At 43.8% G+C, this 27,941-nt stretch overlaps 1 long non-coding RNA gene across 1 annotated transcript in view; it reads left to right on the plus strand.

Annotated features, from left to right (window-relative positions):
* The first annotated feature begins 19,949 nt into the window (after positions 1-19,949).
* Positions 19,950-27,941, plus strand: part of LOC104002420 (uncharacterized) — a 36,366-nt gene continuing 28,374 nt past the window's right edge. The window contains exon 1 of the long non-coding RNA XR_674721.4: positions 19,950-20,249. This is a non-coding gene — a long non-coding RNA (uncharacterized LOC104002420). The remainder of the gene's footprint in view (positions 20,250-27,941) is intronic.

Here is a 27,941-nt window from a genome sequence, read left to right on the forward strand (position 1 = left end):
TTTTGCCATGTTGCTCAGGCTGGTCTCGAACTCCTGGGCTCAAGTGATCCTCCTGCCTTAGCCTCCCAATGTGCTGGGACTACAGGTATGAGCCACCATACTGGGCCAAGACAAATATTTTTTCAATGATAGAGTCCCATAGAAAGAGAGTATGGGGGGAAATAAAGCATAGAAAGAGGTGAGGCTGGTTTAAAAAGAAAAAAATCAAAAAGCTAAAGTCAACAAGGGCTGCTGTGGTAAATTCCAAGGCTCCACTAGTGTTTATAATCTTGGAAGAATTTTGGAGAATGGGTGAGGCCCCACCTGACTGGAAATGGGCAAATGTTGTTCTAATTTTCTAAAAGAGGAACAAGCAGATTCCAAGAATTGCAGGCTGGTGAACTAGACAAGGCTCTAGTATGGGCTTACTAAGGACGGGCTGTGCCAAATGGGCGTTTTTACCATATTTGAGAAAGTTCTTAGCCTGGCAGGTTACTCAAGGGAATACTCCAGACTCCAAGACTTCTGGCTTGTTAAATCTGAAAAAAACCTTTAGGGATTAAAAAACCAGGGATGGCAAACTGGTGACTCCAGCTGAATTCAACCCTCAGATAATTAAATGAATAAAATTTCCCATCAAATCAGCCTTTCTGGCTTCATGATGGCACTGACCTTCCTTCCTGCCCAGCAGTGGGTATCACTGCTCTCAATAGATGAAGCAGGTACATGCAGCATACACACTCCCGTCCACCCTGGCCCTGCCATTCCCTAGTGCCTCTCCCTTGACCAGCTTCATTCATTACTTTATTTTATTTTATTTTGAGATGGAGTCTCACTCTGTCACCCAGGCTGGAGCGCAGTGGCACGATCTTGGCTCACTGCAACCTTCGCCTCTCGGGTTCAAGCAATTATCCTGCCTCAGCCTCCCAAGTAGCTGGGATTATAGGTGCCCGTCCCCATGCCCAGCTAATTTTGTTATTTTTAGTAGAGACAGGGTTTCACCATGTTGGCCAGGCTCATCCCAAACTCCTGACCTCAAGTGATCCACCCTCCTCGGTCTCCCAAAGTGCTGTGATTGCAGGCATGAGCCACTGCACCCAGCCTATTTATTATTTTAATCTAGCCAGCTCCAGCAGACATTTGAGTGTGTGGCCCTGATCTAATCCACACCCTCTCATTATTTTATAGAGACTCAGAGAAAAGAAACAGGAGTGGGAGCACTTCTGATTCCTCAGAAGATAGCAATCTAGGGTGGGCTGCAGGTTCCTGTTCACAAAGTCAACCCCAGAGAAACTACAGAAGCAGAGAAGCTTGGACCTGAGCAACAAACCTAGAAACTGTCAGAGCTCCCAGGAAGAGCAAGAGCTGCTGTGAACTAAAGTGTCCATGGCAGTGGGCATCCACCTGATCCACCAGTGGGAGGAAGGGTTGGAAGAGCTCTCTCAGGGCCTTCTCTTACTTCTTCCCCACATTGATTGGGACAGTCATTGCTGCCCCACTGCCTCTTTGTGATAGAAGTCAGGAGCAATAGCTCAGGTTCCAGTGATGGTGGGGTAATATCAGGGCACCCTAGTAGCACAGCTGGAGTGAGAAGCTGGTGAGAACAGGTATGGGATGACCAGATTCCCTCAAACATTCACTTTTCCCCACTTCTCTGTCTCACCCCCAGGGCTGGTGAAGTCCCGTGGGAAAGCGTCCTCCTCACAGCACAGCTTCCTCCTAAGAGTTCAAGCATGAATGCCTGACCAGAGGCATTGCTTGGTGGCCCAGTGACAAACAGGAAGGGGAGGATGGGGAATCAGTTGTGATTGCATGGTGCCAGGGGCTGTATGCTTGGCTCCATCCATGCCATTCTCTTTCTTTCTTTTCTTTTTTTTTTTTTTTTTTTGAAATGGAGTTTCACTTTTGTTGCCCAGGTTGGAGTGCAGTGGTGCAATCTGGGCTCACTGCAATCTCCGCCTCCCGGGTTCAAGTGATTCTCCTGCCTCAGCCTCCCGAGTAGCTGGGATTACAGGCGCCTGCCACCATGCCCGGCTAATTTTTGTATTTTTAGTAGAGACGGGGTTTTGCCATGTTGGCCAGGCTGGTCTCGAACTCCTGACCTCAGGTGATCCACCCACCTCGGCCTCCCAAAGTGCTGGGATTACAGGCATAAGCCACCGTGCCTGGCCCATGTCATTCTCCATGAACTCATCGGGGCACCTGAGAGGACATGAATGTCCCCAAGAAATAGAGTATTGGATATTTCCAAGGAAACCTACAGATAGCTGAGGAGTACATGCCCTAGTACATACACAGACGTGGAGAAAATGGGACAAAATATAGTACGGGAAGCAAAATTCCTAAGGATTTAAAATAGGAATCTTCAAAGAGTTAAGAGTATTAGTAATATTAACAGATGGGGTCATTTTAAACTATGTACCTAAATTATTTCATAATCCTCTCTTCAAGTAGTGATTAATTCCCCCCTCCTTGAGTATGAGCTGGACTAATGATTCACTTCTAACGAATGGACTATGGCAGAAATGACAGTCATAAAATACACCATGGCTTCTTCTTGCTTTCACCGTGTTGGGTCGGTGGTTCTGGAAAAAGCCAGCTGCTATATAGGGAGGTTCTCAAGAAACGCTACTGAGAGGCCCATGTGTTGTGGAACTGATCCCTCCTACAAAGAGTCAGCAAGGACCTGAGGCCTCCTGCCTACAGCCTTGTGAGTGAGCAACCTTGGAAACCAGTCCTCCAGCCCCAGGCATGCCTTCACTTAACAGCAGCCTTGGCCGCAAACTCATGAGAGATTATGAGCCAGAGCCACCTAACTAAGCCACTCCTAAATTTCTGACCCATGGAAACTGAAATAATAAACGTTTGTTGTTTCAATGGCTGGGTGGTGTGGCTCACGCCTATAGTCCTAGCACTTTGGGAGGCTGAGGTGGGCAGATCACCTGAGGTCAGGAGTTGAAACCAGCCTGGACAACATGGTGAAACCCCGTCTCTACCAAAAATAAAAAAAATTAGCCAAGCATGGTGGCGAGTGCCTGTAATCCCAGCTATTAGGGAGGCTGAGGCAGAGGTTGCAGAGAGCCGAAATCACACCACTGCACTCCAGTCTGGGCAACAGAGAGAGACGCTGTCTCAGAAAAAAATAAATAAATAAATACATAAATAAATGTTTGTTGTTTTAAGATGCCAAGTTCTGCAGTGATGTTATATTAATTAACGAGTATATCAGGAATGAAGTCATAAGAAGAATCAAGTGGAAATATTACATATTAAAATAGTTAAAATAAAAATAAAAATAGATGGGGTAAATAGGAATACAGATTTTACTTGTCTTTTAAGGGGAAGATAAGAGTGATAAATTTAAGATTGCAGTAGAAGCAAATAAACAAAGCTCTTAACCATAAGATAGATATGTATAGCTTTTAACCGTAACCACAGAATAGAATGTGTAGCTTTTAACCATAAAATAGAATGTGTAGCTTTTAAGACAACAGAGGAAAATTTGATCTATCCAGTGAAAAGGAGGTGATAAAAAGAAAAGGCAATAAATAAAAAATCAAGATAGGAATAGAAATTTGTACTTTTCTAACAGCAATTACAACCATTGTAAATGCAATAAATTCATCAACTAAAAGTTAGAGACTCTCAGAGCAGGTAAAAAAATCCAGCAATAAATTGTCTACAATAGGCATATTTAAAAAGAAACCAAAAGATTTTAGCAGTGGTGGACTAGATTATCAGGAAATAGGGAGAATACATTCTTCAAACCAACTGAATTCCGTGTAAAATATGGCTTTTTTGATTTCCTAAACTTACAGGCCATAAGGGATAACACCAAGCCTCCCCCCAAAAAATTTAAAAGAAGTAAAATGTTTTGAGACAAAACCAAACTATTCATCTCCATCAAGGGTGGCATTTACTTGAAACCTAGGCCTTGGACCTGTGGCAAGGTGAGAGAGAATGTATCTGAGTTTCCCAGATTAAGCATAAGAGCCTGGATTGGGGGTTGGAATAAATCCAGATCAATAGCTCCTATGGGTTCAAATGCAAATCCTCTCTGCTCTGAGAAAGCATTTCTCAATTTAGGTCTCCACATTTTCCACAGACAGGTCAGCTAAAATGAGCTCACAATCAAAGGTGATCAAAACACAAGGAAACCAACCGCTATGAATGAAAGTCTGGAGACAATTAACCATAGAGTTTGACCTCCAGGGACTTTAGATATTTGAACTGTCAGTTACAGACTTAAGATAAGTATGTATGAAATGTTGAGGAATCACAAAACTAAGTAAACAACAAGATACTGTCAAAAATGACCAGCAGTGGCCAGACACAGTGGTTCATGCCTGTAATCCCAGCACTTTGGGAAGCCAAGGCTGGAGGATCACTTGAGCCCAGGAGTTTGAGACCAGCCTGGACAACATAGTATGACCCCCATCTCTACAAAAATACAAAAAATTACCCAGGTATGGTGGCACATGCCTGTGGTCCCAGCCACTCGGGAGGCTGAGGCAGGAGGATCACCTGAGCCTCGGAGGCAGAGGTTGAAGTGAGCCAGTGAGACCATGACACTACACTCTAGCCTGGGTGACAGAGCAAGACCCTGTCTCAAACAAAGAAAGAATTAGTTAACTGGAAGTTATACATAAAGGAGTTACCCAGAGAGACAAGGAGATGGAAGACATGAAAGTTAAGAGATATGGAAGACAGAATGAGAAGGTCTAAAATATCTATCTAATCAGAGTCTCAGAAGGAAAGAATAAAAAGGATAAAAGGAGATGTATGGTTATTCTCTTGATAACCTTGGGGGATTGGTTCCAGGATCCCCCAAAGATAGCAAAATTCACAGACACACAAGTCCCTTATATAAAATGGCATAATATTTGCATGTAACCTGTGCACATGTTCCCATAAACTTGAAATCCTCTCTAGGTTACTTATAATACCTAATACAATGTTAATAGTTGTCATACTGTATTGGTTTTTTATTTGTATTTTTTCCAAATACTTTTAATTTGCAGCTGGTTGAATCCAATGACATGGAACCTGCAGATACAGGGGGTTGACTGTTTTCGTTTTTTAAATTGGTGGCTTCAAATAACACACATTTATTGTTTTACAGTTTCTGTTGGCCAGGAGCTTGCACATGGCTTAACTGGATCCTCTGCTTAAGGTTTTGCAGACAGCAATCAAGGTGTTGGCTGGGCTGCATTCTCATCTGGAGGCTCAATGGGGGAAGAGTCTGCTTCAAAGTTTGCTCAGATTGTGGTCAGAAATTTTTCCCTTGCAGTTGTGGGCAAGAAGGCCCCGGCTTCTTGCTGGCAGCTCTTGGACGCCATCCACAGTTTCTCAAAGCCACCCACAGTTCCTTGCCACATGAGCTTTCCCTACTTGGCTGTTTACTTCATCTAGCAAGCAAGGAGAGCCTCTGGAGTGAGCCAAAAAAGACAGACTCTTATATAATGTAACACTCACAAAAGTGACAGCCTATCACCATCACCATATCCTATTGCTTAGAAGCAGGTCACAGGTTCTGCCCACCCACAAGGGGAGGGGATTACACAAAGGCATGAACACCAGGAGGTAGAGATCGATGGAGAGAAGGGGCACCTTAGAGTGTGTCTGCCACAACAGGAAATATTTAAAGTGATAACAGCTACGTATTTTCCAAAACTGACTAAAAATAATTTTAAAGATTAATTTTTTTTTTTGAGACGGAGTCTTGCTCTGTCATCCAGGCTGGACTGCGGTGGCGCTATCTCGGCTCACCGCAAGCTCCGCCTCCCGGGTTCATGCCATTCTCCTGCCTCACCCTCCCAAGTAGCTGGGACTACAGGCGCCTGTCACCACGCCTGGCTAATTTTTTGTATTTTTAGTAGAGACAGGGTTTCACCATATTAGCCAGGATGGTCTCGATCTCCTGACCTTGTGATCCACCCGCCTCAGCCTCCCAAAGTGCTGGGATTACAGGCATGAGCCACCGTGCCCGGCCAATTACTATTTTTGATAATAAATAAAGCGTAATTTTAAAAATTCACATCTAGAAACATTTTAGTGAAGCTGAAGAATACACAAGGAAATGTCTACATAGAAATCATCCAGAGACAGTGAAAATACCAAGCAAATATGAACCAAAAGAAACCTGGGATAGCAACCAGAATCACTGACAAAACAGAATTTAAGACCAAAATATACATATCATAAGGGGCAAGAGGAGCATTATATACTGGCATATAAAGAATAGATATATATTAGCTGGGCTCATTGGCTCACAACTGTAATCTCGGCACTTTGGGAGGCTGAAGCAGGCAGATCACTTGAGGTCAGGAGTTCAAGACCAGCCTGGCCAACATGGCGAAACCCCTTCTCTACTAAAAATGCAAAAATTAGCCAGACATGGTGGCACATGCCTGTAATCCCAGCTATTCAGGAGGCTGAAGCACGACAATCACTTGAATCCGGGAGATGGAGGTTGCAGTGAGCTGAGATCATACCACTACACTCCAGTCTGGACTTCACTCTGTCTCAAAAATAAAAATAAAAAATAAAAAGAATATATATATATTTTACCCAATAATATCATGTAAACATATAAAGGACTATATATTTGGCTAACAATACCACCTAAATATATAAAGCAGTACTGACCAACTGGGGAGAAATAGGTAAATCAATTGCATTGAGGATTTTATTTTATTATTTTATTCTTTTTATTTTTATTTTTGGAGAGGGAGTCTCACTCTGTTGCCCAGGCTGGAGTGCAATGACATGATCTTGGCTCACTGCAACCTCCACCTCCTGGGTTGAAGCAATACTCATGCCTCAGCCTCCCGAGTAGCTGGGATTACAGGCACCCACCATCATGCCCGGCTAATTTTTATATTTTTGTAGATTTGCGTTTTCACCATGTTGGCCAGGCTGGTCTCAAACCCCTGACTTCAGGTGATCCGCTGGTCTCAGCCTCCCAAAGTGCTGGGATTACAGGCGTGAGCCACCGTGGCTGGCCTGCAGTGAGGATTTTAATTCACTCTTCTCAAAAACTGGTAGATCAAGTAATAGCAACAATAATAACAAAAAGGCAGAGCTCTAGAAGATCTGAAAAATAAAATTAGTATGCTTAAGCAATGATATGGTTAGGTTTTGTGTCCCCACCTAAATCTCATCTTGAGTTATAATCCCCGTAATCCCTATGTGTCAAGGGAGAGAGCAGGTGGAAGTAATTGAATCATGGGGGCGGTTTCCCCCATGCTGTTCTCATAATAGTCAGTGAGTTCTCATGAGATCTGATGGCTTTATAAGGAGCTCCTCCCTCTTCACTCAGCACTTCTCCTTCCTGCTGCCTCGTATAGAAGGTGTCTTGCCTCCTCTTTGCCTTCCGTCATGATTGTAAGTTTCCTGAGGCCTCCGAAGTCATGCTGAACTGTGAGTCAATTAAACCTCTTTCCTTTATAAAGTACCCAGTCTTGGGCAGTTCTTTATAGCAGTAGGAAAACAGACTAATACAAGCAATTCAGAGGATATACATTTTTTGTGTGTCCTCACTCTGTGACCCAGGCTGGAGTGCAGTGACACGATCACTACTAACTGCAGCCTTGACCTCCGGGGTTCAAGCAATCCTCCCACCTCAGCCTCCCAAGTAGCTGGGACCACAGGCAAACGCCACCACCCCCAACTAGTAAAACTTTTTTTTTTGCATAGAGATGGGGTCTTGCTATGATGACCAGGTGTGTCTTGAACTCCTGGGCTCAGGGATCCTCCCACCCCAGCCTCTCAAAGTACTAAGATTAGAAATGTGAGCCGCTGCATCTAGCCTACATTTTTTTAAGCACACGGAATGCTTACAACAAATTTTCCATATACAATACCATGAAGGCAGCTTAAATAAAATACAACTCACAGATTACGTTATCTGACTAAAAAATATATGTCAATGACAAAATGATAACCAAAAATCTCATATATCTGGAAACAAAACATTATTTTATAATTCTTGGGTTAAAAAACCATAGGGGAAATTATGTAATTCTGAGAGTTGAATGATGATTAATATAAGTCAAATCCTGAGTGGCATGCTTAAAGCAATACTTACTTAGAGAGTTAAATATATAGCTTTCCTTACATTTACCAGAGAACAAAATAGATTTAAATAAATGGGTAAATATTTAGCTCAAGAAGTTGGAGAAAGAGTAATAAAGCAGGCATAAAGAAATAAGAAGGAATTTAAAAATTAAAAATTTAATGAAACAGAAAACAAAGAAAATTCATAAAACCAAAAGTTGGTTCTTTGAAAATATGTATCAGTACATAGACTTATGGTAGGACTAGTTAATATAGAAAAAGAAAATATACAAATAAATAAATGAGACAGCTGCAGACACCATAGATACAGAAAAAGTAATCACCACATGCCAATTATGAAAGGACAGAATATTTAATAAGTTGCGTTGGGAAGACTGATTACTCATATAAAGAAAAATACAATTGCATATCTCCCTAATACTATATATGAAGCTGGAAATCCAATGGATTCTATATCTAAATTTGAAAATGGAAAATAATAAAGTATATGAATTATAATATAGGACAACAGAGGGATACAGAAGAATTTTTTAAAACTCTGAAAGTATATCTATAGGCAACAATTTCACTGATTTGATAATACAAAATTAAGGATTTTTTTTTTTTTTTGAGACAGTCTTGCTCTGTTGCCCAGGCTGGAGTGTAGTGGCGTGACCTCGGCTCACTGCAACCTCCACCTTCCAGGTTCAAGTGATTCCCATGCCTCAGCCTCCCAAGTAGCTGGGATTACAGGCGTGCACCACCACACCTGGCTAATTTTTGTATTTTTAGTAGAGATGAGATTTCACCATGTTGGCCAGGCTGGTCTTGAACTCCTGACTTCAAGTGATCTGCCTGTCTTACCTCAAAGGATCTGCCCACCTTGGCCTCCCAAAGTGCTGGGATTACAGGCATGAGCCACCATGCCTGGCCAAAATTAAGGATTTTGATTCCATGGGAGACATGAAGAAAGTTAACATACATATCACAGACTGATAAAATACACATGGAATGTAAAAGACAGAGGTTAGCCCCAATATATAAAAATGCCTTCTCATCAGGCAAAAAAAAAAAAAAAAAAAGTTCACAGTGGTATTATGACAGCAAGGAGATGTGATCTAAATACCCATCACTGAGAGAGTGAATAAGTAAAATGTGATATGCGCAGCAGTTATAAGACTAGATTCACATTTAGCAAAATGGATGGATATTAAAAAGTGTTAAATTTTAAAAAAAAAAGAGAAATAGACTAAAAGCCTTGCAGCGCAATAGATCTACATACATCACAAGCACATGTCCATAATACAACGCTACACATTTTGCAAGAACACATGCAAATAAAGAGGATACACACCAAAAGCACTGGAATGTCTATTTATGGAGGAAGAGGAGGCGTGGCAGTGACAAAGGGAGACAAAAGCAGCTGCCATGGAGTCTTCTATGAGTCAGAGGCTATTCTCCTTTCCTCCCAAGCTCCTGGCTGGATTGTACTTCTCTGCCTCCTCCACCCTGTAGTTGGGCAAGGACATGGAAGCAGTGCTGCCTGAAGAGTTGTGGGTGAAGTCATGTGTGCTAGCTTAGACCAGAGCATTTAACTTGTGATGGAAGATCATTCAATGCTCTAATCCACTACCACAGATGATCCTGAAGACAAAAGTTGAGAAGAAACTTCCATCACCCTGGATCCCTGAAAGAATACAACTAGCTGAACCCTCCCCTAGCCTCCATCTTGCCAACCTGCATTATTAAATAGGTAATTTTGGTGAAAAATAAACTCTTGTTTTAAGCTCCTGGGACTTGGGTTGTTTGTTACTGCAGCATAATCCTGTGCCCGGAATTGGAGGATTCTTGGTCTCACGGACTTCAAGAATGAAGCTGCAGACCCTCGCGGTGAGTGTAACAGTTCTTAAAGGCGGCGTGTCTGGAGTTTGTTCCTTCTGATATTGGGATGTGTTTGGAGTTTCTTCCTTCTGGTGGGTTCGTGGTCTCGCTGGTTTCAGGAGTGAAGCTGCAGGCCTTCCTGGTGAGTGTCACAGCTCATAAAGGCAGTGTAGACCCAAACAGTGAGCAGAAGCAAGATTTATTGCAAAGAGCGAAAGAATAACGAAACCACACGGCAAAAGGGAACTCCAGCCGGTTGCCACTACTGGGTCGGGCAGCCTGCTTTTATTCTCTTATCTGGCCCCACCCACATCCTGCTGATTGGCCCATTTTACAGAGAGTGGATTGGTCCATTTTACAGAGAGCTGATTGGTCCGTTTTGACAGGGTGCTGATTGGTGCGTTTACAATCCCTGAGCTAGACACAAAAGTTTTCCACCTCCCCACTAGATTAGCTAGATACAGCGTGTGGACACAAAGGTTCTCCAAGTCCCCACCAGAGTAGCTAGATACAGAGTGTCCATTGGTGCATTCACAAACCCTGAGCTAGACACAGGGTGCTGATTGGTGTGTTTACAAACCTTGAGCTAGATACAGAGTGCCGATTGGTGTATTTACAATCCTTTAGCTGGACATAAAGGTTCTCCAAGTCCCCACCAGACTCAGGAGCTCAGCTGGCTTCACCCAGTGGAGCAGGTGGAGCTGCCTGCCAGTCCCACACCGTGCCCCTGCGCTCTTCAGCCCTTGGGTGGTCGATGGGACTGGGCACCCGTGGAGCAGGGGTGGCGCTCATAGGGGAGGCTCCGGCCGTGCAGGAGCCCTCGGCGGATCCGGGGAGGCTCAGGCATGGCGGGCTGCAGGTCCCGAGCCCTACCCCACGGGAAGGCAGCTAAGGCCCGGCGAGAAATTGATCACAGCATCTGCTGGCCCAGGTGCTAAGCCCCTCACTGCCCGGGGCCGGCGGGGCCGGCCGCTAGGAGTGCGGGGCCCGCCGAGCCCACGCCCACCCGGAACTCGCGCTGGCCTGCAAGCACTGCGGGCAGCCCTGGTTCTCGCCCGCGCCTCTCCCTCCACACCTCCCTGCAAGCTGAGGGAGCCGGCTGCGGCCTTGGCCAGCCCAGAAAGGGGCTCCCACAGTGCAGTGGCGGGCTGAAGGGCTCCTCAAGCGCGGCCAGAGTGGGCGCCGAGGCCGAGGAGGCACCAAGAGCGAGCAAGGGCTGTGAGGGCTGCCATCATGCTGTCACCTCTCAATCCTAGCCTACTCTGATTAATACGGGGTATAATCAACTAAATAAAACAAGAATCTTTCGGGGACCAGTGATGCTGAGGAGTGTGACTAATTTAAACTCGTGCATCTGAGCTGGCTCCTGCCTCTCTCACCCCAAATGAGATGGAGAAAGAAAACTAGGCAATTGCCAACGGTCACACAGCCTTCAACAGGGCATGGCAACAACCCTCAAAAGTGTGGACTGGAATACATAAACCCTGTGCCTGCCTAGATGTCAGCAAGGTTTTCACAAAGTTCCTTGGGCTGTTTCCACGAACAGGATGGAGCTTGTAGGATGAGGAGTATGACTATTGGTTTCTCGCTGATGGAAACCCATCATATCCTACAAGAACTGATGAGTAGATCCTTGGCAGTCTGAAGCTTCTTGCTGCAAAGCTGGGTCCTCAGTCTCTCCTTGTTCAACTTTTTGTCAATGATTTAGATGAAGGTACAGAAAATAGGCTGAGAGGGACAGCTAATGAAGAATCTTAAGGATGGCATCATGATCCAAAGGAATTTCCACAGGCTGGCTATAGCAACTGACCGAAGTGTAGTCCTCAGACTAGCACTATCAGCGTCACCTGGGAACTTGTTAGACATGCAAATTCTTAGGCTCCACCTCAGACTTATCGAAATCAGAAACTCCAGGAGTGGGACCCAGAAATCTCTTTTTTTCTTTCTTTCTTTCTTTCTTTCTTTCTTTTTTTTTTTTTTTTTTTTTTGAGACAGAGTCTCACTCCATTGCCCAGGCTGGAGTGCAGTGGCGTGATCTTGGCTCACTGCAACCTCTGCACCCCGGTTCAAGCAATTCTCTTGCCTCAGTCTCTTGAGTAGCTGGGGCTACAGATGCCCGCCACCATGCCCGGTTAATTTTTGTATTTTTAGTAGAGACGGGGTTTCGACATGTTGACCACGCTGGTCTCGAACTCCTGACCTCAAGTGATCCACCCACCTCAGCCTCCCAAAGTACTGGGATTAAGGCATGAGCCACCGCGCCCAGCAGAAATCTGTGTTTTAGTAAGCCCTCCAGGTGGCTCTGATGCACCCTAGAATTAGAAAATCAAAGTTTTAGACCTGTGGGCTGACTCCAACAGCCTCTTATTCAACAGGGATAAATGTAAGCCTTCCCATCATCTCCACCCATCCCTTCACACCCAAATAAGAAAAAAAAAAAAACAGTTACAAATGAGGAGCATAAGTCATTTAATAGTATTTGTGGAAAAGTCTCCGAAGTTTTAGAGATTTTTGTTTTCTTTTGTTTTTTACTATAACCTTGAAACATAGAGCCTTCCAAAAAGGCAAGTCAGTTTTTTTTGTTTTTTTTTTTGAGACAGGGTCTTGCTCTGTTGCCCAGGCTGGAATGCAGTGGTGTGATCATAGCTCACTGCAGCCTAGACCTCCCAGGCTCCAGCCATCTCCCGTCCTCAGCCTCCTGAGTACCTGGAACCACTGGCAAGTACCACCATGCCTGGCTAGCTTTTAAATTTTTTGTAGAGATGGGGTTTTGCCATGTTTCCTTGAACTTCTGGGGTCAAGTGATCCTCCTGCCTTGGCCTCCAAAGTGCTGGGACTACAGACATGAGCCACTGCACCCAGCCAAGCCAAGGCAATTTTTTTTTTAAAATTTGAGACAGAGTCTCGCTCTTGTCACCCAGGCTGTAATATGATGACACGTTCTCAGCTCACTGCAACCTCCACCTCCTGGGTTCAAGCAATTCTCCTGCCTCAGCCTCCCGAATAGCTAGGATTACAGGTGCCCACCACCATGCCTGGCTAATTTTTGTATTTTTAATAGAGACAGGGTTTCACCATGTTGGCCAAGGTGGTCTTGAACTCCTGACCTCAGGTGATCTACCCGCCTTGGCTTCCCAAAGTGCTGGGATTACAGATATAAGCCACCACCAAGCCAAGTCAATTTTAAATTACATTAAAAACAGTGTCTACTATCACTGAGTAGTACACAAGTGATTCAGAGATTTGGGGTTTGGGTCCTGGGGTTACAAAATAGAAGATACAATGAAATATCTCCCTCCCATTTATTCTCTAGCCATCCAGTTCCTACCCCAGAAGCAGCCTATTTTGTTACCATATTTCATTGACTTCTAAGATATACATTTTTTTTCACATTTTAACATCTCTGAAATCAGGATGTGTCTTACAATAGCTGTCAGCTAGGTGGCTCTCATCACATTGATACTGTTGCCTGCACTTGAGCAAACTTGACTATAGCTTTGGTATTGTCATCATTTCAAATGATTTATGTGCATTGTTGACGCTACATGTGCTGAGTTTACTTGCTATTTAAAATATCTTCAAAAAGACGGTACTATCAGCATTGAAATGAAAGGTCGCTGTGGATGCAGAAAGTTACAGAAACAACAGTGAGGTGCAAAATTGATATTAGTGAAGCGAATTTATGAATTGTTGGAGTAATGATTTCCATTCCATATTTTCTTGCAGAGCAACCATTGAGAAGTTTTCAGCAGCAGTACCTCTCTGACTGCAATCTGCACACAAATCCGCTGGGATCTGAATAAAACACAGATTTTGATTCACTAAGTCTGGCATGGGTCAGATTCCGCATTTCTTTTTTTTGTTGTTTTTTTGTTTTTTTTTGAGATGGAGTCTTGCTCTGTCACCCAGGCTGGAGTGCAATGGTGCGATCTCTGCTAACTGCAACCTCAGCCTCCCGGGTTCAAGCGATCCTCCTGCCTCAGCTTCCCAAGTAGCTGGGACTACAGGCACACACCCCCATGCCTGGCTAATTTTTTGTATTTTTAGTAGAGACGGGGTTTCACCGTGTTAGGCAGGATGGTCTCGAACTCCTGACCTCATGATCTGCCCACCTCAGCCTCCCAAAATGCTTGGATTACAGGCGTGAGCCACCGCGTCTGGCCTCAGATTCCACATGTCTCACAAGCCCTTTGGTGATATTGATGCTGCTGATGCATGCTTGGTCCATTTGAGGACCCCAAAGTGGAAGATACCCAAAAGAGATAAAGGAGTGTTACCTACTCAAATTCATGCCAGACAATGCAATTTAAGACTGGGGAAATTGCCAGATCTCTCAGAATAGATGCAAGAAATTTCAAAGCCGTGAAGGGCTGGTGTGATCAATCATGTGTCATGCAAGGCTGTCGTTATGGCATCATGTCATATAGTTAACTGGCAGTCTTTTTTTAAATAGACTTTATCTTTTAGAGCAGTTTTAGTTCACAGCAAAATTTAGAAGTACAGAGAGTTCTCATACACTCCCTGGCCCCACACATACACAGCCTCCCCCACTATCAACATTCTGCAGCAGAGAGGTAAATTTGTTATAATCAATGAACTTACATTGACACATTATTATCACCCAAAGCCCATTTCCTTTAGTGCTGAATAATATTCCATTGTCTGGATGTACCTATAGTTTATTTATGCATTCACCTACTGAAGGACATCTTGCTTGCTTCCAAGTTTTGACGATTATAAATAAACCTGATTATAAACATCCATGGGCAGATTTCTGTGTGGGCACCAGTTTTTCATTCATTTGGGTCAATACCAAGCAGCAGAGTTGCTAGTTCATATGGTGAAAGTATATTTAGTTTTGTTAGAAATTGCCAAAGTAGGCTGGGTGTGGTGGCTCATGCCTGCAATCTCGACACTTTGGAAGTCCGAGGTAGGAAGATCACAAATCCGGGAGTCTGAGACCAGCCTGGGCAACATACGAAGACTCTGTCTCTACACAATTTTTTTTTTAGAAATTAGCCTGGTATGGTAGCACATGCCTGTAGTCCCAGCTATTCAGGAGGCTGAGGTGGGAGGATTGCTTGAGCCCAGGAGTTAGAGACTGCAGTTAGCCGTGATCTTGCTACTGCACTCCAGCCTGGGTGACAGAGCAAGCCCCCGTCTCAAAAAAAAAAAACACACAAAAGAAACCATCAAATTGTCCTCCAAAGAAGCTGTAGCATTTTGTGTTCCCATCAGCAATGAATGAGAGTTCATTCATTCACACTGATTCAATGAGATGACCCAAATCCAGAACCCTGACAACACTAAATGCTGGTGAGGATGTGGAGCAACACACGTGTTTGGGTCCTCGCATTGTTGATTTAATTTGAAGTTCCCTGATGACACATGATGTGGAGCATCTTTTCACATGCTTACTTCATTTGTAAAATCTTTGGTGAAGTGTCTGTTCCAGTCTCTTGTCCATTTTTCAGCTGGGTTGTTCATTTTCTTATTGTTGAGCTTTAACAGTTCTTTGTATATTTTGGATAACAATCTTTTATCAGGTGTCTTTTCCAAATATTTTTTCCCAGTTGGTGGCTTGTCTTCTAATTCTCTTGACAGTGTTTTTCACAGAGCAGAAGTTTCTCTAATTTATTGAAGTCCAATTTATCAATGATTTCTTTCATGGTTAATGCCTTTGGTGTTGCATCAAAAAAGTCATGTCCACACCCAACATCATCCAGATTTCCTCCTATGTTGTCTTCTAGAAGTTTTATAGTTTAGTGCTTTACATATAGGTCTGTGAGCCATTTCGACTTCATTTTTATGAAGGGTGCAAGGTCTGTGTCTGAATCCTTTTTTTTTTATTTGCATATGGATGTCCAGTTGTTCCAGGACCATTTGTTGAAAATACTGTCTTTTTTCCCATTGTATTATCCTTCCTCCTTTATCAAACATCAGTTGAGTATAGCTATGTGGGTCTGTTTCTGGGCTCTCTATTCTGTTCTATTCATCTATTTGCCTATTCTTTTATCAATATCACAGTCTCTTGATTACCGTGGCTTTTAGTAAGCCTTGAAGTTGGGTAGTATCAGTCTTCCGACTTGTTCTTTTTCTTCAACATTGTGTTGGCTATTCTGAATCTTTTGCCTCTCCGTTTAGCAGTCTTTTTTCTTTCTTGTGCACGCAACAATGGTATATCTTATAATTGAGGGCATCTTAGATCTGATGAAATACGAGAGTTCCTCATGGATATTTCTAGAGATATCTTGTGCCTATAAAAGCATATACATAAAAGTATTATTTTTCTCTCAGCCGGGCACAGTGGCTCGTGCCTGTAATCCTGGCACTTTGGGAGGCCGAGGCAGGCGGATCACCTGAGGTCAGGAGTTCGAGACCAGCCTGACTAACATGGTGAAACCCCATCTCTACTAAAAATACAAAAATTAGCCAGGCATAGTGGTGGGCGCCTGTAATCCCAGCTACTCAGGAGGCTGAGGCAGGAGAATCATTCGAACTCGGGAGGCGGAGGTTGCACTGAGCCAAGATTGCGCCATTGCACTCCAACCTGGGTGACAGAGCGAGACTCCGTCTCAAAAAAAAAAAAAAAAAGAGAAAAAGGATTATTTTTCTCTCAAGTTTATTTATTTGGAAAACAATAATTTATTGCTCTTCCTTCCAAGCCTTTGTGAATTTACAGAAAAAACAAAAACAAAAACAAAAAAACGAAAGGATCAACATTTACAGACTGTTTAGTTCAGACTAAGAATGCCAGAGATGTGTACCTGTACTGCCGTGGCTGCTGGCTACATGGCACCAATGTTCCCCAGCAGATATGCACTAAAGTTTAAAACAAGCCCCCTCCAGATTTGTATTATCACCTTCAGAAAGGCTGCATTCCTCACACTCCATCTCACATGACATACTCAGGTCATTAGTCACATCTGAAAATAAACTGGCCAATAAATGTGTTTCCTTCTGTGCATCTACTTTCCACGAGGCTTCATATTCAATCCACCACCTTTTTAGCCACATTTTCTCTTCTGCTGTTTGTGCTAGAAGTTGTTGCTGTTGGGTTTCTCTGTGTTTTGCCATAAATTGGAGCAAGTTCCAAGCACCAACTACCTTCCTCTTCTCATTTTCTGCTGCTTTTGCAAGTTGGTCCACAGGCTCAATTAAACCACCAACTATTTCTGAAATGGGCTGATTTTGCCCACAAAATCCATGCACTCTTCCTTGGGGTCCCTGGTCTGCTACGTAACCTCAGGGTCCCGCACCCAGGCTTGCTCAGCTCATCAAAACACAGTCCTGCTTCACCCAGGCTGTCCTGGCCTGTTTCCCTTCCAGCTTCCCCGCAGAAGAGTGATTCTGCTCTGCAGGGTGACAGTGGTGGCCAGAGGAGGTGTGTCATCGGAAAGAATAAAGTCTGCTTGATTGTCACAGGGACCATTCACTTAACACATATTTCTCGAGTGTGTGAGCATCTAGTCAATGCTGCTAGATGCCAGAGAGGCAAAGATGACTGCACTTGGTCCTAGCCCCTTGGAGCACCTTGTCTGGCACTGGCCCCACTGCTGCAGCCCTGGCTGAGGTCAGCAGGCTGCTCTCCCTCAGGTCAGTGGCCACCAGAGCCTTACCTGCCAGCCCTGTCTGCCACCATGGCTGCTGGGCCTCCCTCAAGCTTATTTTTGATGTCTATATTGTGGGTCAAATTATAAGAGACTTTAAAAGGATGAGTATAAATGGAGGTGTCTGTCCCCTAATGGGTGCCCAGAGGAATTTTTCCATGTCAGGTAAGGATACCTTTTTTTCTGAGGCAGGGTCTCACTCTGTCTCCCAGGCTGGAGTGCAAAGGGCGATCACAGCTCACTGCAGCCTCGACCTCCCAGGCTCAAGCAATCCTCCCACCTTTGCTTCCTGAGTAGCTGGGACTACAGGTGCTTGCCATCACACCCAGCTAATTTTTTTTTTTTTTTTTTTTTGTATATTTTTGTAGAGATGGGGTTTCACCATGTTGCCCAGGCTGGTCTTAAACTCAGCTCAAGCTATCTGGCCCCCTCTGCCTCCCAAAGTGCTGGGATTACAGGCGTGAGCCACTGCGCCTCGCCCACCCGCCCCCCCACCCCCCGACTTCTTTCTTTTTAAACATTTTTTTAAACTTCTCTCTTTTTAAACATGCACACTCACTCCACCCAAGCCTCTGAAGACAGAATTCTTGACCCTATTGCACTTACGATCTAATAGAAGAGACACAGATATAATATATTATGGTTTGATATGTTCACTGCTAGAAGTTTCTGCCAAGTGCTGCTAGAACATAAATAATGGAGCAGTTAATCTTTCCTGGGGATAGGAGCCAGAGCCACAGTGAGCGCTGTTGACTGGGGTCTTAAAATGAAGCTGCATATGCCAAGCAGGGAAAGCGGGAAAGAGCATTGCCAGCAAAGGGAGCAGTATGATCAAAATTCCAAAGCAGTGCGTGCCAAAGGGCGTGTCATGAGCTGGAAAAGGTATGGTAGCACTGGTCAAGATTGCAATTTCAGTGTTCTTTTTTTTTTTTTTAATTGAGACAGAGTCTCACTCTGTCACCCAGGCTGGAGTGCAGTGGCGCGATCTCAGCTCGCTGCAACTTCCACCTCCTGGGTTCAAGCAGTTTTCCTGCCTCAGCCTCCGGAGTAGCTGGGATTACAGGCACCCGCCACAACACCCATCTGATTTTTGTATTTTTAGTAGAGACGGGGTTTCACCATGTTGGCCAGGCTGGTCTCGAACTCCTGACCTCAAGTGATCCTCTCATCTTGGCCTCCAAAAGTGCTGGGATTACAGGCATGAGTCATGGCACCCGGCCAGTTTCAGGGTTTGTTTGAAATGATCACTTAATGAGTAACTGTCTCCCCTACTAGACTGTAAACTCTATGAGGGCCAGGGCTGGGTCTGTGTTCCACCACACTATGCCCCAGTGCTGAGCATGTCACGGCATTCAAATAAATATCCGTTGGATGGATGAATGGATGGAAGAAAGGAGGGATGAAATTTTTTAATTAAGAGATGTGTGCCAATTTTGGCAAATTTGTCAAAAATTTTGAAGAAAGTTTTTCTCAGTGAATATGAATATATTCCACTTGTGAATCTATTCACAGACTATGGGCTTGCTGGAACCTAAGAGTCATCGAGTAGTTTAGACTTCTTATCAATAGATTTTTATTTATATTCATAAGGGTATATTCTTGAATATATTTACTAATGCATTCATTAACAGTATATATTCGTATTCATTGAAAACATTAAAGAAAAAATTCTTTAGAATGGACAAATCAGAATATTTCTCTCTTTTCTTTTTTTTTTTTTTGAGACAGAGTCTGGCTCTGTTGCCAGGCTGGAGTGCAGTGGCACGATCTTGGCTCACTACAACCTCTGCCTCCTGGATTCAAGCGATTCTCCTGCCTCAGCCTCCCAAGAAGCTGGGACTACAGGTGCTTGCCACCACACCCAGATAATTTTTGTATTTTTAGGAGAGGCGGGGTTTCACCATGTTGGTCAGGGTGGTCTTGATCTCTTGACCTTGTGATCCGCCCGCCTTGGCCTCCCAAAGTGTTGGGATTACAGGCGTGAGCCACAGTGCCCAGCCTAGAATATTTCATAAATGTAGCAAATTGGCTTTAGGGAACTTTTTCTGCTTCCAGCATTCAGCAGCTATTTGAAGGGTTTTGGAAGCAAAGGAATGGAGGGAGACAGGATGGCAACTTGAGGGAGACGCAGGGCTGAACGGAGCTGTTTGGGGATAGCTGTGGCTTGAGTGGGTCTGTTGGCTGAAAGGAGGGATTCGTTGAAGAAGGAGCAATGGACGAGGTGAGAGAGAGGATACTGGATGGAACCAGGTTTCAGAGGAGGCTGATGGGAGAGTGTCAGGAGCACCAAAGCGAGCCTTAGGAAAAAGAAGTTCAGACAGACAGACACTTCGGTAAACCACAGCTCCCAGTATTCACCACTGTGTGTAGTCTCCTCCCACACTGACTCTGGGCTTGGTCAGCTGACAAGCTTTGGCCAATAGGGCTCTAGCAAGAAGATGCCAGCAGAGGCTTGAAAAGCGCCTACCCCTGGCCTGGGATGCTTCCTCCTGGGATGCTCCCACTTGGAACCCAACTATTGTGCTGCAGAAGTTTAACTTAACTATGTAAGGAGGCCAAGAGGAGGCCCTGGCTGCCAGCCAGCATCAACTTCCAGTGACGTGAGTGTGCCATTCTGCTGGATCCTGCAGCCTCGGTGGAGCAGCCTCAGCTGATGCCATGTGGAACAGAGATGAACTGCCGCTGCCGAGCTCTGCCCACGTTGCAGAATCATGAGCAAATGTGAGTTTTGTGGTTTTAAGCCACGAAGTTTAGAGGTGGTTTGCAATAGAATGGAGGGGACTGCTTTTCTTCTGAGTTTTGGATTGAATTCTGCTTTACTATAACTTATTTATTATATATTTGTAACAATTCTGTCTCCACCCATCAGTATTCACCCGCCTAAGGGCACTGAGGCACCAGGACTCTGGGAACCTTCCTTGATGTCTGCATCTACTGCAGTGACTCTTAGTGCAGCAGTTAAAAGCCAGACTGTCCTAGTGTGAATCCGGCCTTGGCTATTCATTGGCTGGAAGACCTGAGCCAAGCCTGTGCCTCTGTCCGGGCATCTGGGTAGATGTCCTAGGAGGCCACTAAGAAGAAAACTGAGGCCAGTGAGAGGCAGAGTTGAGGCAAGGCGCAACTCTATTCCCCTGCTGGGGAAAGCAGCTCTGCCCCTCGGTCTGCCCTGCTGACCAGGCATGACACACCACCTCATCAGCAGGGCCCACGGCACCCAGACCTGGCCTGGAGGGGCTGAGACAGCATTGCTAGGGGTCAGATGGTCACAGTATAAGCAACCTGAGACCTGGAAGGGCATAAGCATCTTCCCCTACCTGGAATCAGAGGCATAGCTGAGGTCAAACATCAGGGCAGGAGGGCCTGGAGGGGGTCGGAACCAGAGGTCACCCGGGTGTTTGGTTGGGAGGGGCGTCCATCATTATCTTATCCATCACCATCACCATTATTGCTAAACATACAGTGAGCATTACTATGTGCCGAGCACTCATCTAAGCCCTTTATACGTCTAAAACTTCTAAACTTATCCTCATAGCCACTTTTGGACACCAGTACATTATTGTCTCCACATCATAGCTGAGGACTCAAGGGACAGAGGGGTTTTGTAACCTGCTGAAGAACATGCAGCAGCTGCATAGCATAGCCAGGATTTGAACCCTGGCAGCCTGGATCCAGAGCCTGCTTAGGACCACTCAGTGACACTATTGAGGATTTCAGCCACCTTCTCCATAACACTATAGTCTTGCTTTTACCCTACTCCCTCAAACATCTTTTTACCAGGTCAACATTAGCTTAAAAACTGAGACACTTTTCTTATTGAAGCACATGCTCCAAGTACACCCTCTCTGCTCCCCAATTAGACCATCATTCCTGCCTTCCCTCCCTCTTATCTCTTCTAAATCCTTACACCGAGTGCCACATCGTCCATGAAGACTTCCTGTCCTGGTTACTTCCCTCCTGGAAATTTATACCTTCTCTCTTTCTTTTTCATTTCCTTTTCTTTCTTTCTTTTTTATTTATTTATTTATTTATTTTTTGGAGACTTTTTGTTTTTTCTTTTCTTTTTCGAGACAGAGTCTTGCTCTGTCGCCCAGACTGGAGTACAGTGGGGTGATCTTGGCTCACTGTAGCCTCTGCCTCCCAGGTTCAAGTGACTCTCATGCCTCAGCCTCCCAAGTAGCTGGGACTACAGGTGTGTGCCACAAAGCCTGGCTAATTTTTTTTTCTTTTTTTCTTTTTTTGCATTTTTAGTAGAGATAAGGTTTCACTGTGTTGGCCAGGCTGGTCTCAAGCTCCTGGCCTCAAGTGATCCACCCGCCTCAACTTCCCAAAGTGCTGGTATTACAGGCATAAGCCACGGCGCCCGGCCTATACCTTCTTTCTTAATTTGCCCAGCACCGTTGGTTTCCTCCACTAGTACATATTCCAGGGCTTGCCATAATCTGCTTTGATGCCTATGCTGACCACTGGGATGAGCCCCAGGGGCCCTCCCTTCACCATTCTGACAAATTTTCTTCCCAAAACCATGGAAGTAGCTAGGAAAAGGTAACCAACAGGGCTGTGGAGAAGACAGACAGCAGTAAGACATACAGTCCCTCAGAAGGTGGCAGCCAACCCTGCCTGAGCTCTTCTAGCACCCTAAGGGGGCAAGTTTGCTTTCAGCAGAAGAGCTGGGGTTTGGGCTGGGCATGGTGGCTCATGCCTGTAGTCCCAGCTACTGAGGAGGCTGAGGTGGGAGGATTACTTTAGCCCAGGAATTCAAGGTTAGGGTGAGCTATGTTTGTGCCACTGCACTTCAGCCTGGGCAACAGATCAAGACCCTATCTTTTTTTAAAGAAGAAGGAGGAGGAGAAGGAGAAGGAGAGGAAGAAGGGGGAGGGGGAGGAAAAGAAAGAGGGAGGAGGAGGAGGAGGGAGGAGGGAAGAAGAAGGGAAAGGGGAAGGAGGAGGAGAGGAAGAGGAAGAAAAGAAGAAGAGGAAGAAGGAGGAGGAGAGGAGGAGGAGGAGACGAGGAGGAGGAGGAAGGAGAAGGAGGAGGAGGAGAGGGAGGAGGAGAAGGAGGAGGGGGAGGAGGAGAGGAGGAGGAAGAGGAGGGAGAAGGAGGAGGGGGAGGAGGAAGAGGAGAAGAAGGAGGAGGAGGAGATCTAGAGTTGAAGGCAATCTACAAGGTATATCAGGTTGGGATAAATATTTTGATATATTCATCTATGAGTTTTGTTCCCCTCCTCTTTGTATTTTTCTCTTTTCTTTTTTTTTTCTTTTTTTAAATTATTTTTTTTTATTATTGTACTTTAAGTTTTAGGGTACATGTGCACAATGTGCAGGTTAGTTACATATGTATACATGTGCCATGCTGGTGTGCTGCACCCACTAACTCGTCATCTAGCATTAGGTATATCTCCCAATGCTATCCCTCCCCCCTTCCCCCACCCCACAACAGGCCCCAGAGTGTGATGTTCCCCTTCCTGTGTCGATGTGATCTCATTGTTCAATTCCCACCTATGAGTGAGAATATGCAGAGTTTGGTTTTTTGTTCTTGTGATAGTTTACTGAGAATGATGATTTCCAATTTCATCCATGTCCCTACAAAGGACATGAACTCATCATTTTTTATGGTTGCATAGTATTCCATGGTTTATATGTGCCACATTTTCTTAATCCAGTCTATCATTGTTGGACATTTGGGTTGGTTCCAAGTCTTTGCTATTGTGAATAATGCCGCAATAAACATACGTGTGCATGTGTCTTTATAGCAACATGATTTATAGTCCTTTGGGTATATACCCAGTAATGGGATGGCTGGGTCAAATGGTATTTCTAGTTCTAGATCCCTGAGGAATCGCCACACTGACTTCCACAATGGTTGAACTAGTTTACAGTCCCACCAACAGTGTAAAAGTGTTCCTATTTCTCCACATCCTCTCCAGCACCTGTTGTTTCCTGACTTTTTAATGATTGCCATTCTAACTGGTGTGAGATGGTATCTCATTGTGGTTTTGATTTGCATTTCTCTGATGGCCAGTGATGGTGAGCATTTTTTCATGTGTTTTTTGGCTGCATAAATGTCTTCTTTTGAGAAGTGTCTGTTCATGTCCTTCGCCCACTTTTTGATGGGGTTGTTTGTTTGTTTCTTGTAAATTTGTTTGAGTTCATTGTAGATTCTGGATATTAGCCCTTTGTCAGATGAGTAGGTCGTGAAAATTTTCTCCCATTTTGTAGGTTGCCTGTTCACTCTGATGGTAGTTTCTTTTGCTGTGCAGAAGCTCTTTAGTTTAATTAGATCCCATTTGTCAATTTTGGCTTTTGTTGCCATTGCTTTTGGTGTTTTAGACATGAAGTCCTTGCCCATGCCTATGTCCTGAATAGTAAAGCCTAGGTTTTCCTCTAGGGTTTTTATGGTTTTAGGTCTAACATTTAAGTCTTTAATCCATCTTGAATTGATTTTTGTATAAGGTGTAAGGAAGGGATCCAGTTTCACTTTCTACATATGGCTAGCCAGTTTTCCCACCACCATTTATTCAATAGGGAATCCTTTCCCCATTGCTTGTTTTTCTCAGCTTTGTCAAAGATCAGATAGTTGTAGATATGCGGCGTTATTTCTGAGGGCTCTGTTCTGTTCCATTGATCTATATCTCTGTTTTGGTACCAGTACCATGCTGTTTTGGTTGCTGTAGCCTTGTAGTATATTTGAAGTCAGGTAGTGTGATGCCTCCAGCTTTGTTCTTTTGGCTTAGGATTGACTTGGCAATGCGGGCTCTTTTTTGGTTCCCTATGAACTTTAAAGTAGTTTTTTCCAATTCTGTGAAGAAAGTCATTGGTAGCTTGATGGGGATGGCATTGAATCTATAAATTACCTTGGGCAGTATGGCCATTTTCACAATATTGATTCTTCCTACCCATGAGCATGGAATGTTCTTCCATTTCTTTGTATCCTCTTTTATTTCCTTGAGCAGTGGTTTGTAGTTCTCCTTGAAGAGGTCCTTCACATCCCTTGTAAGTTGGATTCCTAGGTATTTTATTCTCTTTGAAGCAATTGTGAATGGGAGTTCACTCATGATTTGGCTCTCTGTTTGTCTGTTGTTGGTGTATAAGAATGCTTGTGATTTTTGTACATTGATTTTGTATCCTGAGACTTTGCTGAAGTTGCTTATCAGCTTAAGGAGATTTTGGGCTGAGACAATGGGGTTTTCTAGATATATAATCATGTCATCTGCAAACAGGGACAATTTGACTTCCTCTTTTCCTAATTGAATACCCTTTATTTCCTTCTCTTGCCTAATTGCCCTGGCCAGAACTTCCAACACTATGTTGAATAGGAGTGGTGAGAGAGGACATCCCTGTCTTGTGCCCGTTTTCAAAGGGAATGCTTCCAGTTTTTGCCCATTCAGTATGATATTGGCTGTGGGTTTGTCATAGATAGCTCTTATTATTTTGAAATACATCCCATCAATACCTAATTTATTGAGAGTTTTTAGCATGAAGAGTTGTTGAATTTTGTCAAAGGCCTTTTCTGCATCTATTGAGATAATCATGTGTTTTTTGTCTTTGATTCTGTTTATGTGCTGGATTACATTTATTGATTTGCGTATATTGAACCAGCCTTGCATCCCAGGGATGAAGCCCACTTGATCATGGTGGATAAGCTTTTTGATGTGCTGCTGGATTCGGTTTGCCAGTATTTTATTGAGGATTTTTGCATCCATGTTCATCAAGGATATTGGTCTAAAATTCTCTTTTTTGGTTGTGTCTCTGCCCGGCTTTGGTATCAGGATGATGCTGGCCTCATAAAATGAGTTAGGGAGGATTCCCTCTTTTTCTATTGATTGGAATAATTTCAGAAGGAATGGTACCAGTTCCTCCTTGTACCTCTGGTAGAATTCGGCTGTGAATCCATCTGGTCCTGGACTCTTTTTGGTTGGTAAGCTATTGATTATTGCCACAATTTCAGGTCCTGTTATTGGTCTATTCAGAGATTCAACTTCTTCCTGGTTTAGTCTTGGGAGAGTGTATGTGTCGAGGAATTTATCCATTTCTTCTAGATTTTCTAGTTTTATTTGCATAGAGGTGTTTGTAGTATTCTCTGATGGTAGTTTGTAGTTCTGTGGGATCGGTGGTGATATCCCCTTTATCATTTTTTATTGCATCTATTTGATTCTTCTCACTTTTTTTCTTTATTAGTCTTGCTAGCGGTTTATCAATTTTGTTGATCCTTTCAAAAAACCAGCTCCTGGATTCATTAATTTTTTGAAGGGTTTTTTGTGTCTCTATTTCCTTCAGTTCTGCTCTGATTTTAGTTATTTCTTGCCTTCTGCTAGCTTTTGAATGTGTTTGCTCTTACTTTTCTAGTTATCTTAATTGTGATGTTAGGGTGTCAATTTTGGATCTTTCCTGCTTTCTCTTGTGGGCATTTAGTGCTATAAATTTCCCTCTACACACTGCTTTGAATGCATCCCAGAGATTCTGGTATGTTGTGTCTTTGTTCTCGTTGGTTTCAAAGAACATCTTTATTTCTGCCTTCATTTCGTTATTCAGGAGCAGGTTGTTCAGTTTCCATGTAGTTGAGCGGTTTTAAGTGAGATTCTTAATCCTGAGTTCTAGTTTGATTGCACTGTGGTCTGAGAGATAGTTTGTTATAATTTCTGTTCTTTTACATTTGCTGAGGAGAGCTTTACTTCCAAGTATGTGGTCAATTTTGGAATAGGTGTGGTGTGGTGCTGAAAAAAATGTATATTCTGTTGATTTGGGGTGGAGAGTTCTGTAGATATCTATTAGGTCTGCTTGGTGCAGAGCTGAGTTCAATTCCTGGGTATCCTTGTTGACTTTCTGTCTCGTTGATCTGTCTAATGTTGACAGTGGGGTGTTAAAGTCTCCCATTATTAATGTGTGGGAGTCTAAGTCTCTTTGTAGGTCACTCCGGACTTGCTTTATGAATCTGGGTGCTCCTGTATTGGGTGCATATATATTTAGGATAGTCAGCTCTTCTTGTTGCATTGATCCCTTTACCATTATGTAATGGCCTTCTTTGTCTCTTTTGATCTTTGTTGGTTTAAAGTCTGTTTTATCAGAGCCTAGGATTGCAACCCCTGCCTTTTTTTGTTTTCCATTTGCTTGATAGATCTTCCTCCATCCTTTTATTTTGAGCCTATGTGTGTCTCTGCATGTGAGATGGGTTTCCTGAATACAGCACACTGATGGGTCTTGACTCTTTATCCAATTTGCCAGTCTGTGTCTTTTAATTGGAGCATTTAGTCCATTTACATTTAAAGTTAATATTGTTATGTGTGAATTTGATCCTGTCATTATGATGTTAGCTGGTTATTTTGCTCGTTAGTTGATGCAGTTTCTTCCTAGTCTTGATGGTCTTTACATTTTGGCATGATTTTGCAGCGGCTGGTATCGGTTGTTCCTTTCCATGTTTAGTGCTTCCTTCAGGAGCTCTTTTAGGGCAGGCCTGGTGGTGACAAAATCTCTCAGCATTTGCTTGTCTGTAAAGTATTTTATTTCTCCTTCACTTATGAAGCTTAGTTTGGCTGGATATGAAATTCTGGGTTGAAAATTCTTTTCTTTAAGAATGTTGAATATTGGCCCCCACTCTCTTCTGGCTTGTAGAGTTTCTGCCGAGAGATCCGCTGTTAGTCTGATGGGCTTCCCTTTGAGGGTAACCCGACCTTTCTCTCTGGCTGCCCTTAACATTTTTTCCTTCATTTCAACTTTGGTGAATCTGACAATTATGTGTCTTGGAGTTGCTCTTCTCGAGGAGTATCTTTGTGGCGTTCTCTGTATTTCCTGAATCTGAATGTTGGCCTGCCTTGCTAGATTGGGGAAGTTCTCCTGGATAATATCCTGCAGAGTGTTTTCCAATTTGGTTCCATTCTCCCCGTCACTTTCAGGTACACCAATCAGACGTAGATTTGGTGTTTTCACATAGTCCCATATTTCTTGGAGGCTTTGCTCGTTTCTTTTTATTCTTTTTTCTCTAAACTTCCCTTCTCTCTTCATTTCATTCATTTTATCTTCCATCGCTGATATGCTTTCTTCCAGTTGATCGCATTGGCTCCTGAGGCCTCTGCATTCTTCACGTAGTTCTCGAGCCTTGGTTTTCAGCTCCATCAGCTCCTTTAAGCACTTCTCTGTATTAGTTATTCTAGTTATACATTCTTCTAAATTTTTTTCAAAGTTTTCAACTTCCTTGCCTTTGGTTTGAATGTCCTCCCGTAGCTCGGAGTAATTTGATCGTCTGAAGCCTTCTTCTCTCAGCTCGTCAAAGTCATTCTCCGTCCAGCTTTGTTCCGTTGCTGGTGAGGAACTGCGTTCCTTTGGAGGAGGTGAGGCGCTCTGCTTTTTAGAGTTTCCATTTTTTCTGCTCTGTTTTTTCCCCATCTTTGTGGTTTTATCTACTTTTGGTCTTTGATGATGG

This window comes from Pan troglodytes, chromosome 16 (assembly GCF_028858775.2).
Source record: "Pan troglodytes isolate AG18354 chromosome 16, NHGRI_mPanTro3-v2.0_pri, whole genome shotgun sequence".
In the NCBI taxonomy this organism is placed as follows: Eukaryota; Metazoa; Chordata; class Mammalia; order Primates; family Hominidae; genus Pan; species Pan troglodytes.